Consider the following 11,977-nt stretch of genomic DNA (forward strand, 5'->3'; position numbering starts at 1 on the left):
AAACAACCCACACCAAAGAACCCCTAAAACCCCCTAGATTTAAACGCCAAAATGGCAACCCTCTCGGCTCCCCTCCCTCTTCAGGATCTTTGTACTATCGCTCAATAAACTTTGCTTTGCTGCCCACCACTCTTCCTCTGGTCTACCTCTTCATTCTTCGAAGCGGTGTGACCAAGAACCCGGGGCACTAAAGGAAAAGAAATCCTGCAACATCACGACTGGCTAAAACGCAGGAACCAACCTCCTGCCCCCAACATGGGCTTACTTTTTATAAAGTCATCTAGGACTCAGTAAGTACCAAGTATAGGGAATGGTTCTCTCTAAGCTGTCCCACCTCGTGACTGGTCTTGCACTGCAGTGCTCACAACAACCACCCCGACCCCCACCACACACAGAAGATGCCAAGCCTCTGTCCCTGTACCTTTGTGCCCTTTAAGTATTGCTGCTCCAACTTTGTTCTCCCTAATTGCCCCAGGCCACAGATTGTGCATGCAGAATGGGTACCCTTTACTTCCATTAATACTCACTCCAAATCAGGAGCTAATGAAAAAAATTGGTCCATGGTTATAAAATCTTGCTTCTATAACAGAAATTGGCAGAGATAGGGGTGTTCCAAAAATTAAAATAACAACTTTCTTCATAAATATTTCAATAATTGCTTTTCTTTTTTGCAAGTCTCACCCACCTTAAAGAGAGAAGTCAAATTGAAGCAACAATAAATTAAAGGAAAACAACGGAATGCAAGGTCAGCGAGGAAAGTGAGTAGCGCTGGCGGTGGTTCTCTGATCTGCAAAGCCTTTGGAGCAACAAAGATTTAGGATAACTTCCTAGTTCCATCGTTTCTTTGCCGATTGCCTTCACTCGCATTCCCTGGGAAAATCCCCCTAGAAATATAACTGACCTAGCTTTCAAAACAGCTGGTGAGAAATCGTAACAATCTTTTGAAGTTTTGATTTTGAAGTCTCCTTCCACCTTATCCACCACTCACTGACCACATATGATTTAGAACCTCAAAACTCTCATCTCCATTAATTAGTTCCTTTATCTCTGATTTCTCTCAAAGATAAGCTTTTAAGATAATTTTTAACAAAGTTAAAGGATCAGTAAAGCAACTGAGCCAGTTCAAAATGATTTAAAGATTAAGTAGTCTCTTCTATCAGCGAAGGCAGCTGCTCCATGATTTTTTTTTATATTTTTTTTTTTTTAGGACACAGATTTAATCTCTAATTTACCATAGCTGGGGAAATTCAGTATTAAATTGGATACTGTGTATATATATATTTAAATGTTTAAAAGTGTTTGAGTTTTCTTCATTTATATTAGCACTTGAAATACACATACTATTGATAAAGAAACTAAACATTGAAGTGAATTTAATATGTGCATAAACTTTCAACTAAATATATATTTTTGTTTATAGAGGCATTTGCTACAGATGCACAGTTAATTTTGTTATCAAATTGTTTAACTAGCTGATTTTGATTTTCAACTTCATTGTCAAATAACATCTTTCTTTTAATAATGATATTTTTATTGACAAAGAAATTCATGATGGCATAAAATCAGATTACACTTCTATACAGAATCCGAAGGTTGTTGTACCCCTCTAGGACCAAAAGGGCCCACAGTTACTTCTTGCAAAGAAATGTGCCTTCCACAAGCTCTTGTCCTCTAAGCAAGGGTCCTACAGTACTGTTCAGCTTTCCTTAGAAAATGATTCCAAAAATAAAAAGGAGTATGAGCAAGGAAACAGTTGGTTTTCTTTCCATTTCTTTTCCTTCAGAGAACCACAACAAAAAGTAATTTTTGGCTTTCTGTCTAAAAGTGATATGCTAGAGTTGTTTCTCCCCTGCATCTTCTATCACTAGTGTTTAGCAAAGAAGTTTTAAAAACTACTGCTAGATATAAATTATCTAATGCTTAGTATGGAGGATCCATGTGCCATGAGTTGGCTCAAATCTATGATAAACACAGGATGTGAACGACAAAGGAAACTATTTTTGCAGCTGTTGGCCTCAAGTCTCGTGTTATTGATTATGGTAATATATTGTGCCTTTCCTAGGAAACCACGTAGGGCATACCTGTCATATTCATCTGCTGGGTCTTTTGACGCAAATGGCTTAATGTCAGATCAATGAATGACAGTGCTATTCAAACCTCATGGTTACTAGAGCTCACCTTTGGGTCTCTGGCAGCCCCACCATTACCCTTCAGTTTCCAAAGAAACCCAGGCTGATTCACAAATGAGTTAACTAATGGAATTTTTGCATTCCCAAATCAGCTTTGTTTAATTAACTTCATTTGACGTGAGCCTCTCACTAAAAATATTAAACTGAGAATAGTGTCACTTTATAAGGCTCACAACTGTACCTCAGAGTTTTAAATGTTTGAGTGGGTGAAACATTTCTTTCTAATCTGATTTTCCCTCATTAATTATGCAAGGAGATGGCTGCACCCACCAAATTAGGTCAAAATTTCATAGTGTCTGTTGGCAATCACCAGTTTAACTTAGAGTTGTCAGTAAAAATATCTGATTTGTGAATTTAATGTTGATAAAACGAGCCATGCATTTTGTAATCTTTCTTTGGTGGGCAGAATAATGGTCTCTAAAGACGTCTCTTACCTAAGCGCCAGGACCTGTGAATATGTTGCTTTACATGGCAGAAAGAACTTCGCAGATGTGATTAAGGTTAAGGACCCTAAAATGGGGAGATTGTCCTGGGGAGATTATAAAAACTGACTTCTTTCCCGGTCGCAGAGAGCCAGAGAGATGGCTGCATGAGGATTCATTCAGCGTCTGCTAATGGTGAAGAAGAAGGAAAGTGGCCATGAGCCTAGGAATATAGACGGCCCCGAGAAGGTGGAAAAGACAGGGGAAGGGATTCTCCCCTACAGCGTCCGGAAAGGAAGGTAGCCTTCCTGATACTTTGACTCTGTAGTCATTGAGACCTGTGTCAGACTTCTGACCCATAGAGCTACAAAACACAAACTCCGTATTCTTTAAGCCACCAAGTTTGCAGCCATGTGTTACAGCAACAAATGAAAACTAATATACTTCCTAGTTGTTAGAATGTTTTAATCCTTTCTTTTGTAGGAGAAAAGTAAGTTGAAAAGTTGACTAGGAAAAAGAGCTCACCTCCAACTAGGGAGTATGCTGCCATGAAAATGAAAACCGGCCTGTGAAAGTGTGGGTGTCCAGGTTCCAGCCCTATCTTTGCCATGACATAAACACATAACTGGGCAAAGCACTTAACCGGTGCTTCACAAGCTGAGCCTCTTTCCTCTCACTGGAAAAAATGTTTCCTTCCAGGTCTATGTTCTCCACACAGCTTCCTCTAATTCTTGTGGACACTATTTTGATTTAGCTTGTTGTCTTTCCAGTGAGAACCAAAGTGATCCTTTCTCTGCCATATTTCATCGGTTCATGCCAGTAAACTCTACAGACCTGCCATTTCCATATTTCAAGCAGGAACAAGTTTAAGTATCTATGAGACTTAAAAGCTTCTTATTAGGACGTAAGAATAAAATGAGAACTCTCCTAAGCCAATTTTTAAAATGATCGTGCTTAAAACTGCTTAGAACTACTTCTTGATGCAAGGATGAAAGAAACTGTAATCTTTATAGTACACTCTAGGTAAACTGCCACCTCTGTCAGTTATGTCAGCAGGAGAGTATTTTCATGGGTATTTTAAGGGTTCAAAACTACAGAAGTACTTTTTTAATTACAAAGAGTTAGCTACTCAATAGATTAAATTATATCACCCAAAACGTTAATACAAGGAGCAAAAATTTGACAGAACATAGCCTGGAATATAACAGTCTTCTTTCCAGCACAAGCATTTTGAAAGTGTTTCAGTAAAAGTATTTTTTAAAGTACGGAAACCATTTATACTGACTTAATTTTTTTTTAATATTTAACCTACCATAATCTAAATTATGTAATATATATAGTAATGTGATTTTTGTAATATGTAATGCATATATTAATATGTAAATAAATCATAATAGCTCTACTTTTCAGGAACTTTGATAGCAGTTTACTAGCAAATTTTCAAACACAGAAACAGGACTAAGTATTCTAAACATAAGGTAATTAAAAGTCAAAGCATCTTAGCAATGTTTTCAGAGTAGAAAGAAATTTACAAATAAGCACTTATGATATTTAAGATAAGACAGATATTCTTCACATACAAAACTAAATTTAAAATTTTTAGCCCTTTTTTACACTCTCTCACAACTGTATTTCTCACTGAGTCTCTGTAGAAAGGTGAGTGAAGAGTGTTACCAGTCCACTAAGTATCACACAAAAACAAAGGAGGGCATATTCTAGAAGCCTCCAAAAATACAAGAAACAAAAATGCCAGTTTCAATCAACGTCTCTCTAGAAATGGACAGACTAAACCACTTACCTACATTTCAAAAGAGCCAGATGTTTACCTCCACACACAATAAAAAATCAGCTACATTAAAAAATGCGGGGGAGGGGGCTCCCTACTCCATCGACTCTACCTTATTCTTTTTTTCTCTTGCAAAGCTATCCCTTAACTAATTAATTAGAAACTGACTTCACCTACCAGCTTCATTTATACACAGTAGCATGTTCTGCAAAGACACACTCAAACAGTCCAGTGGGAAATCAAGAGGAGGAAATATATATAAGACTAATATTGTCATATGGACAGAACTCTCCTAATGCAGTGAGATTCAGAAGCAAGCTGGTAGGAAGAAACCTGGCTTGTGTACTTCATCCTTTATTGTCTATTGATGAGGCACACTGCAGATGAAAAATTGAAACAGAAAACTAACTTTAAAAAGGAAATATTCGTTCATAGATCTTCTATGTGAATGTTATAAGTGGTTCTAAAGTATTCTTGTCCTAAAGCTGAACTCAGCTTGCTTATCCTTACAAAGCATGAATATGTATTAAAAGAAAACTTTTATAAAACACTAATTTCATTTATCACAAAAGTGGGAGCAAATTGTGAGATATTTTGAAAAGCATTAAAAGTACAAAATAAGTATGAAATGATAGTTATTAATATACTTTAAACTTCACATATCTCCCCGTAACTGAATCTTTGTCCAATGTTCTAATTTCTCTAACATGCAAATTCTCAACGTAACTTGGCCCTTCTTCTCTAATATCTACCCATGTCATCTTGACCTTTAAAATGTTAATATTTAAACTGGATAAAATAGATAAAGAATCAATAAGAAATATCTAATTTACACACTTAAAAAACAGCCCATTTGTCCTGTGACACTTGTCAAAATATTTTAGGGAATTTATGTATTTCAAAAAATTTCAAATAAAAAGCTCTACTGGGTTTGCTAAGGCTGCTTACTAGAGAGAGGAGAAAGCATTACATTGTGCATTCACAGTTATTTGCATAAGCCTATCTCACACGCATATACACACAGACCAACACACACTTTAAGTACAAACTGTAAGTCTATTCTAGGTAATTGGATGAAATGCTCCCATACACAACGATTTCAGTTATTAGTATATCTTAGAAAGAAGAAACCATTCATGCACCTAAAACAGAATAACAGAGGCATTTAGTAATTCTCTGTCTGACATGCAAAACAAGGCACTTACCTTCTATTTCTAGGGACGTCTGAAACTGAGCTGGAAACCAAGCAAGGGGGGGGGGGCGGGGGGGAAGAGGGGCTTTATTGCGGGGTGAATCATCCCCACATAGATGCTCTGAACAACCCCTGTATGCATACTGACATCATCAGGAGAGACTTGGAGGCAGAGGATACTATGGTAACCAGGCAATGTGCTGGGAGACAGAAGCCTTTAATTGCTTTAACAACTTCCTGGGGCTCGAGCTACCAGGCTTGGATTTGCTAAGTAGGAAGTGAAGGTTGTCACAGAAGCCTCGAGTGTGACACAGAGCAAGGGGACTCAATGAATTTTGAATCTATTCATTGTGATGTGACTTTTTAATGACAAATGTCATTACATGACTCCATTAGCAATATTCCTCACAGCTGAAGCTCTGACAAAGTCACAGGTCAATAAATAATGCTGCCAGGTAGCAACAGTGTAAGTACTCATAGATGGTTTTCTCATTTAACAAGCATTAATATTATTGCATTACGAACATCCTTTTCCTTGAGGATGAATACTTGATTCCCTTTGAAAAGAAAGCTCACATCTGTGCCTTCGAGGTCAGTATACGGATAACAATGAAGACTGATTCTATTTACTTCTCCAGGAGGCAGCAGCTGCCTGTTCCATTTATCTCCAAGTTCCAGGAAAGCTTTGCCAATACATCACTTATGCAGAAAACACCTCCAGCGAAATGCCTAATTATGACACCCAGATAAAATCAGAAGAAATCTGCTGTCTTACTGCCTCACTGTCTTTTTAAGTCTCTTCTATCACAAGCAGAATTACTTCTACTTCTAACAACCCCTAAAACCACACATAATTTAAATCTCCCCTTTGAACTGTTTGTCCTTCCCTGCATCTGTCACCCACGTTCATAGGAATACAACCCCTTTTTAAAACTACCAGGCTTAAAGTAATTGCTTAAAATAACAATGCTTCAACATCAAGCTGAGTCTATAATGATACACCATGCTTATTTGATCAGATGTGAAGCTTTAATAAGTATATAATTTATCATCTGTACTATTAAAAACTATTGTTTTCTTCTCCCGGCATGTTGGATTGACATGTTTTAAAACAATACTGTGGTCTAATTTTTCTAGTGCAAATACTGTAATTGTAAAGATAAGCAAGTAACTTGGCAGATCCTCTTTAAGATATTCATAACACAATAAAAAATGGAGGTTGTCATTCTGTACACTATACTTAGATCTAAGCTATTTCATAGAAACTATTATTATCTCTATTTCAATTTAGAGGAAGCTAGGCCCGCCTTTTAATGTTTCCCTTGTGAGTAAACAGTGTACAAATGTCTAACAATAACACTGCTTACAAAAATGGTAAAATAGAATCCACCAGCACCAGTTTACAATCTGGAAAAATGTAGAGAATTTTAACATAATTGACAAGTTGGACTTTTCACTACTGCAGAGGTGAGGGAAAACCCTGAAGGAAAAACAGCCCCCACAAAAATACAAAATTCAGTGTTCCTTAACTTTGGTAAGGTGAAAAAGCTTTCCAACAAAATGGAATTACTCTTTTCCTTTCATTTGTTCTTCCTGAGATCCTGAGTTTGAGAGCAAAATATGCACATTTTATCATGATATAAATGAAAATATAAATATATATGCAAAGCATACCATAGAGGTTAAAATAGTGTTTATACATTACACATGATTCAAAGTTTAAAATAAATGTATTTGTGTACCTTAATATGCATTGAAAAATGTCTAGAAGATACATACCCAACTGCAGACTGAGAGTACTCCAACTTTTATATTATAGTTTTATACTTCTAAAAGTTTTTTTCTTAACCATGGATATGAACTACTATTGTAACTCAAAAAATGGAAATTCTAAATGTGTCTGAACTTGCAATTACTCTCAGAGAAGACCAATGGCAGCTTCAGTGGACTACATCCTAACATACTAGCCAGACTATTTTAAGGTCGTTTTAAACAACTCCCAGAAGGGAGATGACCCACCTGTCTAAACAGAATTAGGATGGGAAAAGCAAATAAAGGTTATCTGGACAGCACACACAGAAGGGGGAAGGTGTATGGACTTTTGCAGAGATGTGACAGTCATAAAGGAATAGTCCCACAGTAAGGCTACTTTGTTACATTTTTAAAAGATTCAGTTTAACAAAAAGCCTATCCAAAAATAAGGCCGAAACAAGAGATCTCTGACCAAAAGGCTGAAGGGAATATGGAAGACCACCAGCAGGAACAGAAATCAAGTGTCACGAGACAAATGGCCCCAGGTAGCCAGATTATGCGTCCTGTTAAAGATGCCTGCTTTAGAGAAAAGAAGCCTGATCTCCCCCCAACGTCCATTCCCTAATTCCGAGCTTCATGTAGTTTTTATTCTCCTCTTAATCTATAAATCAGTGCTCATCAGTGTTCTATTTCCTCTTGCCACTCCAATAAATGTTGTGATCAGTGCAATCTCACCACCTCTTAGAGAAGACCATAAACTCTTTCCTAAATTGGTAACTTTTACAAAAATCACTACCTCTTCCTTGGATCCCTAAGGATTGCACAGAAAGGCCTTGTAAAGTAAACATCTACATTAGGTCACTCAAAGCACAGAGTCTGGGGTAGGGACAAAATCTACCCAATAACGGCTCTAGCTCCACTGAGCTCTGACATATTCTTCCTAGATAACTGTATACTCCTTTAATTTGTCCTTCAGAACTTCAGAAAATCCACTTATTTCCCCGCAGATCCCAAGGCTTCACAGACATCTAAACAATATTATAGTTTCTCAAACTGAAAGAAAACCAAAGTTAGAAGGTTGAAAACACTCTTTCACAAGAAAAAAAAGACAGCATATTTCCCAGAGAAGTCACCCCCTGACTACCTAAGTATTATCGATTGCACCTAATTCCCACACAACCACCTTAAATTGAAGTTTAGGGTTCAACAGGGTCCCGAGCTTACCTTGTTTCTTAAACTGAAGTAAATTCATGTTGGCAAAGTGCTGATTCATAAGCAAGTGGGGGGTTGAAGTGTCACTTTGGAGGGGATATTTGGCCAGGCTTTCGAAAGCTTGATAGTCAGCTATAATGCCTGCCTACCTACCTCCTCCCCCAAATCACTTCTCTGATAAGCGGAAACACCCTTAATCCTAAATCAGCTTTGCCTCATAATTGACACTGAATTTCTTCCTAGCCCAGATGAGCAACATTCTTGGCTCCTCTGGTCTTAACAACCTTCTCATAATTCCGGTTAAACATATTAGAAGTATAAAAAAACAACGAAAAACGACAATGGCATATGGGATTTTATTAGCACTTAGGTTTAAATGTGTTCATTAAAACAAATTCATACTGATTTAATTAAAAAAAGAAAAAAAAAAAAGTATCACCAGAACTTCCAAATCCAGTCAGTGGCCAAATTTCAGTGATCTCTCTCCTTTTTGTTCCTGCCCCATTGATGCTCCCCTAGCACAGCCTTCCCCATCAGTCATCCCACAATGCTGTGGTCTCTGGTCTCCCTGACTTCAGCGTCTTGCTCATTCCTTTAATCATTCTATGCATAACTTTGTCTTTGATGAGTCATCATAAAACATTTTCATACTAGGTTACCACAAAAATCCAAAATCCTAAAAGGCTCCCCTGTGAGCCACTGAATCAAGTGCAGATTTCACAGCTTCAGTATAAACCTATCTTTGTCAAACTTATCTCCTTGAGCTACATACAGCCAATTAGACAATCTGATACAGTAATATGTCCCCGTCCTTTCCCTCCTCCAGGCCTTTGCTCTTCCTCCTGAAATCCTACAACCTACCTCCCAATCCTCCCCACACACAACTCCTCCTGTCTCTCCTCCCTACCAATCTAAACCTTACGAGTCCTCCACCAACCTTTTCTTCCTCCTCAGAAACACCAGTGTTCTCTACCTTACTAACTGCATTTAAAACATTCCACTGCCCAGTTATTAGCATGTATCTTTTTTTTTTTTTTTTAAAGATTTTATTTATTTGTTTGACAGAGAGATAGAAGAGCACAAGCAGAGGGAGTGGCAGAGGGAGAGGGAGAAGCAGGCTCTGCACTGAGCAGGGAGCCTGATGCGGGACTCGATCCCAGGACTCTGGGATCATGACCTGAGCTGAAGGCAGATGCTTAACGACTGAGCCACCCAGGTGCCCCTATTAGCATGTATCTCATTTCCCTGCTCCATGTAATCTTCTGAAAGGTAGAGACAAAGTCTACATTTGCCTCTTATTCTCTTTACAGCACCATGCCTTGCATTTGGCATTTATTCAATAAATACTTATTGGATAAGTGAATAAAAAATATATTATGTCCTAATTTTTTTTCATTTTCCAGAGTGTTTAAGATTAAATTATTTTACTTAATCTTTGAAACTAGCTAGTAGAGTAGGGTAAAGCAGAAATTGGAATTTCACTTCTAGAAATGAAAATAAAAAGCAGAGGCTCAAAAAGATGCCATGAGTTCTCTTGTGTCACATAGTTTCTAGATCCCTTGATTCCCTAACAGGTTCCTCAGCTGGACATCCACTGCTTCCCATGGCAGCCAGAAAAGAGGTGCCATCATATTCCCTTTCAGGCAATCCACTGTTTCTGAAGAATTCAGGCCAAAATGGTCTGAATTTTTCATTCTTACCAGTGACCCATGGCATAGTCATTCATATCACCATAATATTCTCAAGTCAACTTATTAGTTGGGAGAAACACCTCTTGTTACCCATTTCTCTTCTCTGTATCTAGCTACCATCATAGAGAGGATGCTTCTTCTGCTCCATCCTACCTTCTCAGAGTAGCTGAGAAGCTACTGAGTAGCAAGATCCTGACTTTGCTTAACATCAGTTCCTCATTTTCGAAAAGGGAAGAATAATAGTACCACCTCATATTGTAGTTATGAAGACAAAGATAAGGCATAAAGGACTGGCACATCACAAACTCAATAAAAAGTAGTTATTAAAATTAATGGCAATGAACAAAACCACAGAGAATCGGATTATACTACCATCTCTGAAAGGCTTCCTTTGTATTCCAGAAAATTGTAATTGGGTCATGAGAAAGCAGAAACTGACCAAGTAAAGGCCTTTAAGAGCTTGAATAATCAAGTGGGTGGGGAGGGGAGGAGTCTTAGTTTTTTTGGTGTTTAAAATGAGGGTGCTAGTCTTTTCCAGGCTAACATTCTATGTGCTATGAAGAAGTCTATAGCAGTTTTTTTTCATTTCTTCCACACAAATATTGGCCCTCTTTTGCAACCAAGCCCAGCAGAGTGCCCAATGTGGGGCTACTTTTCTCAGTTCATGTAACACACTGAAATTATTCAAAGTTTTATCCTTAAAGAATCTTAATTTTGCTTTCATTTAAAAATCCAGGACTAGATCTTTATACTACCTCTGAACTCACTCAAGAGTCAATTAATGTTTTCCCAAAGCCAAAGACAGATTATAAAGCCTTCAATGTTTTGAATCTAAAAGTCAAAGGAATTATAGATGATGGCTTACTCTAATACCGAAAAGTTATTTCAACATTTCATGATTCTAATTTTGATTCTAATTCTCAGAGGAAGTACTGGATTGAGTTCTAATATACTTTTTTCTAAAGGAAGCCAGTTTAAAATAAATTCCCATTTTAGTCTTTCAATTAGTGGAACTTTAATACCTTTTCCCTAGGATACAAATAAAGAACTCTGAAGGAAATGTAGAGCATTTGTATGAATCACAGCATAGATATTGTTTTCATGAAATAAAAGGGAGCATAAGAGGGGTTAAAGATGCTGCCTGCAGCCTAAGAAGACCAGCAGAGCTGAAAGGGTCTGACGGCAGAATGTGGGCTATAATGCTTCTGAATGAAATCCTTTTGTGCAAGGGTCTCGCAAAGGGCAACCAGGCAGGACTGTGTGTTTGGATTTAAATTAATCAACCGTCAGTTGCACAATGCTAAGATTCCTTCTGTTTAACTGATTAAGGCAGTTCCCAAATGATGTCAATAGCTTCTAAAAGGCCAAATGCAGCCACACACACCAAATGTCCTAGAGTAAAAAGCACCAATAACTGCTTCCTCTATAATTTGCTGGGTGTGACTTATTATGCAGTAGATTATCCCATTTTAATCAACTGCCCTGGTTTTCTTTTTCTTTTGGTTTTTCCCCAAAAGCTAAAACATATTTATACATTTTAATGATATATATACATTACAAGACTGCCTGCTTTATTCTACAGTATGTCTGGCTACAAACAATATACATAGTCCAGCTACAGCACCACGTTTTGCGGGGGGGGGGGGGGGGGGGGGGGGGGGGGGGGGGAAAAAAGAAAGGGGGGGGGATTTTCCGGGTAGGGAAAAGGGTGGGAAAAGAAAAAAAAAAAAATT

The 11,977-nt window shown here is 37.7% G+C and overlaps 1 protein-coding gene across 13 annotated transcripts in view; it reads right to left on the bottom strand.

The window, feature by feature from the left end:
* PAM (peptidylglycine alpha-amidating monooxygenase) overlaps positions 1–11,977 on the bottom strand; it is a 281,181-nt gene that overhangs the window by 217,199 nt on the left and 52,005 nt on the right. The window contains exon 1 of one of the 13 annotated variants that reach the window (XM_032403920.1): positions 5,603–5,625. The exons of the other annotated variants lie outside the window; for them this stretch is intronic. The gene's annotated coding sequence lies outside the window, so the exon portion shown is untranslated. Of the gene's footprint in view, positions 1–5,602; positions 5,626–11,977 lie in introns of those variants that run through there. 13 annotated transcript variants of the gene reach the window in all.

Source organism: Phoca vitulina, unplaced genomic scaffold (assembly GCF_004348235.1).
Source record: "Phoca vitulina isolate PV1807 unplaced genomic scaffold, GSC_HSeal_1.0 scaffold6, whole genome shotgun sequence".
Taxonomy (NCBI): Eukaryota; Metazoa; Chordata; class Mammalia; order Carnivora; family Phocidae; genus Phoca; species Phoca vitulina.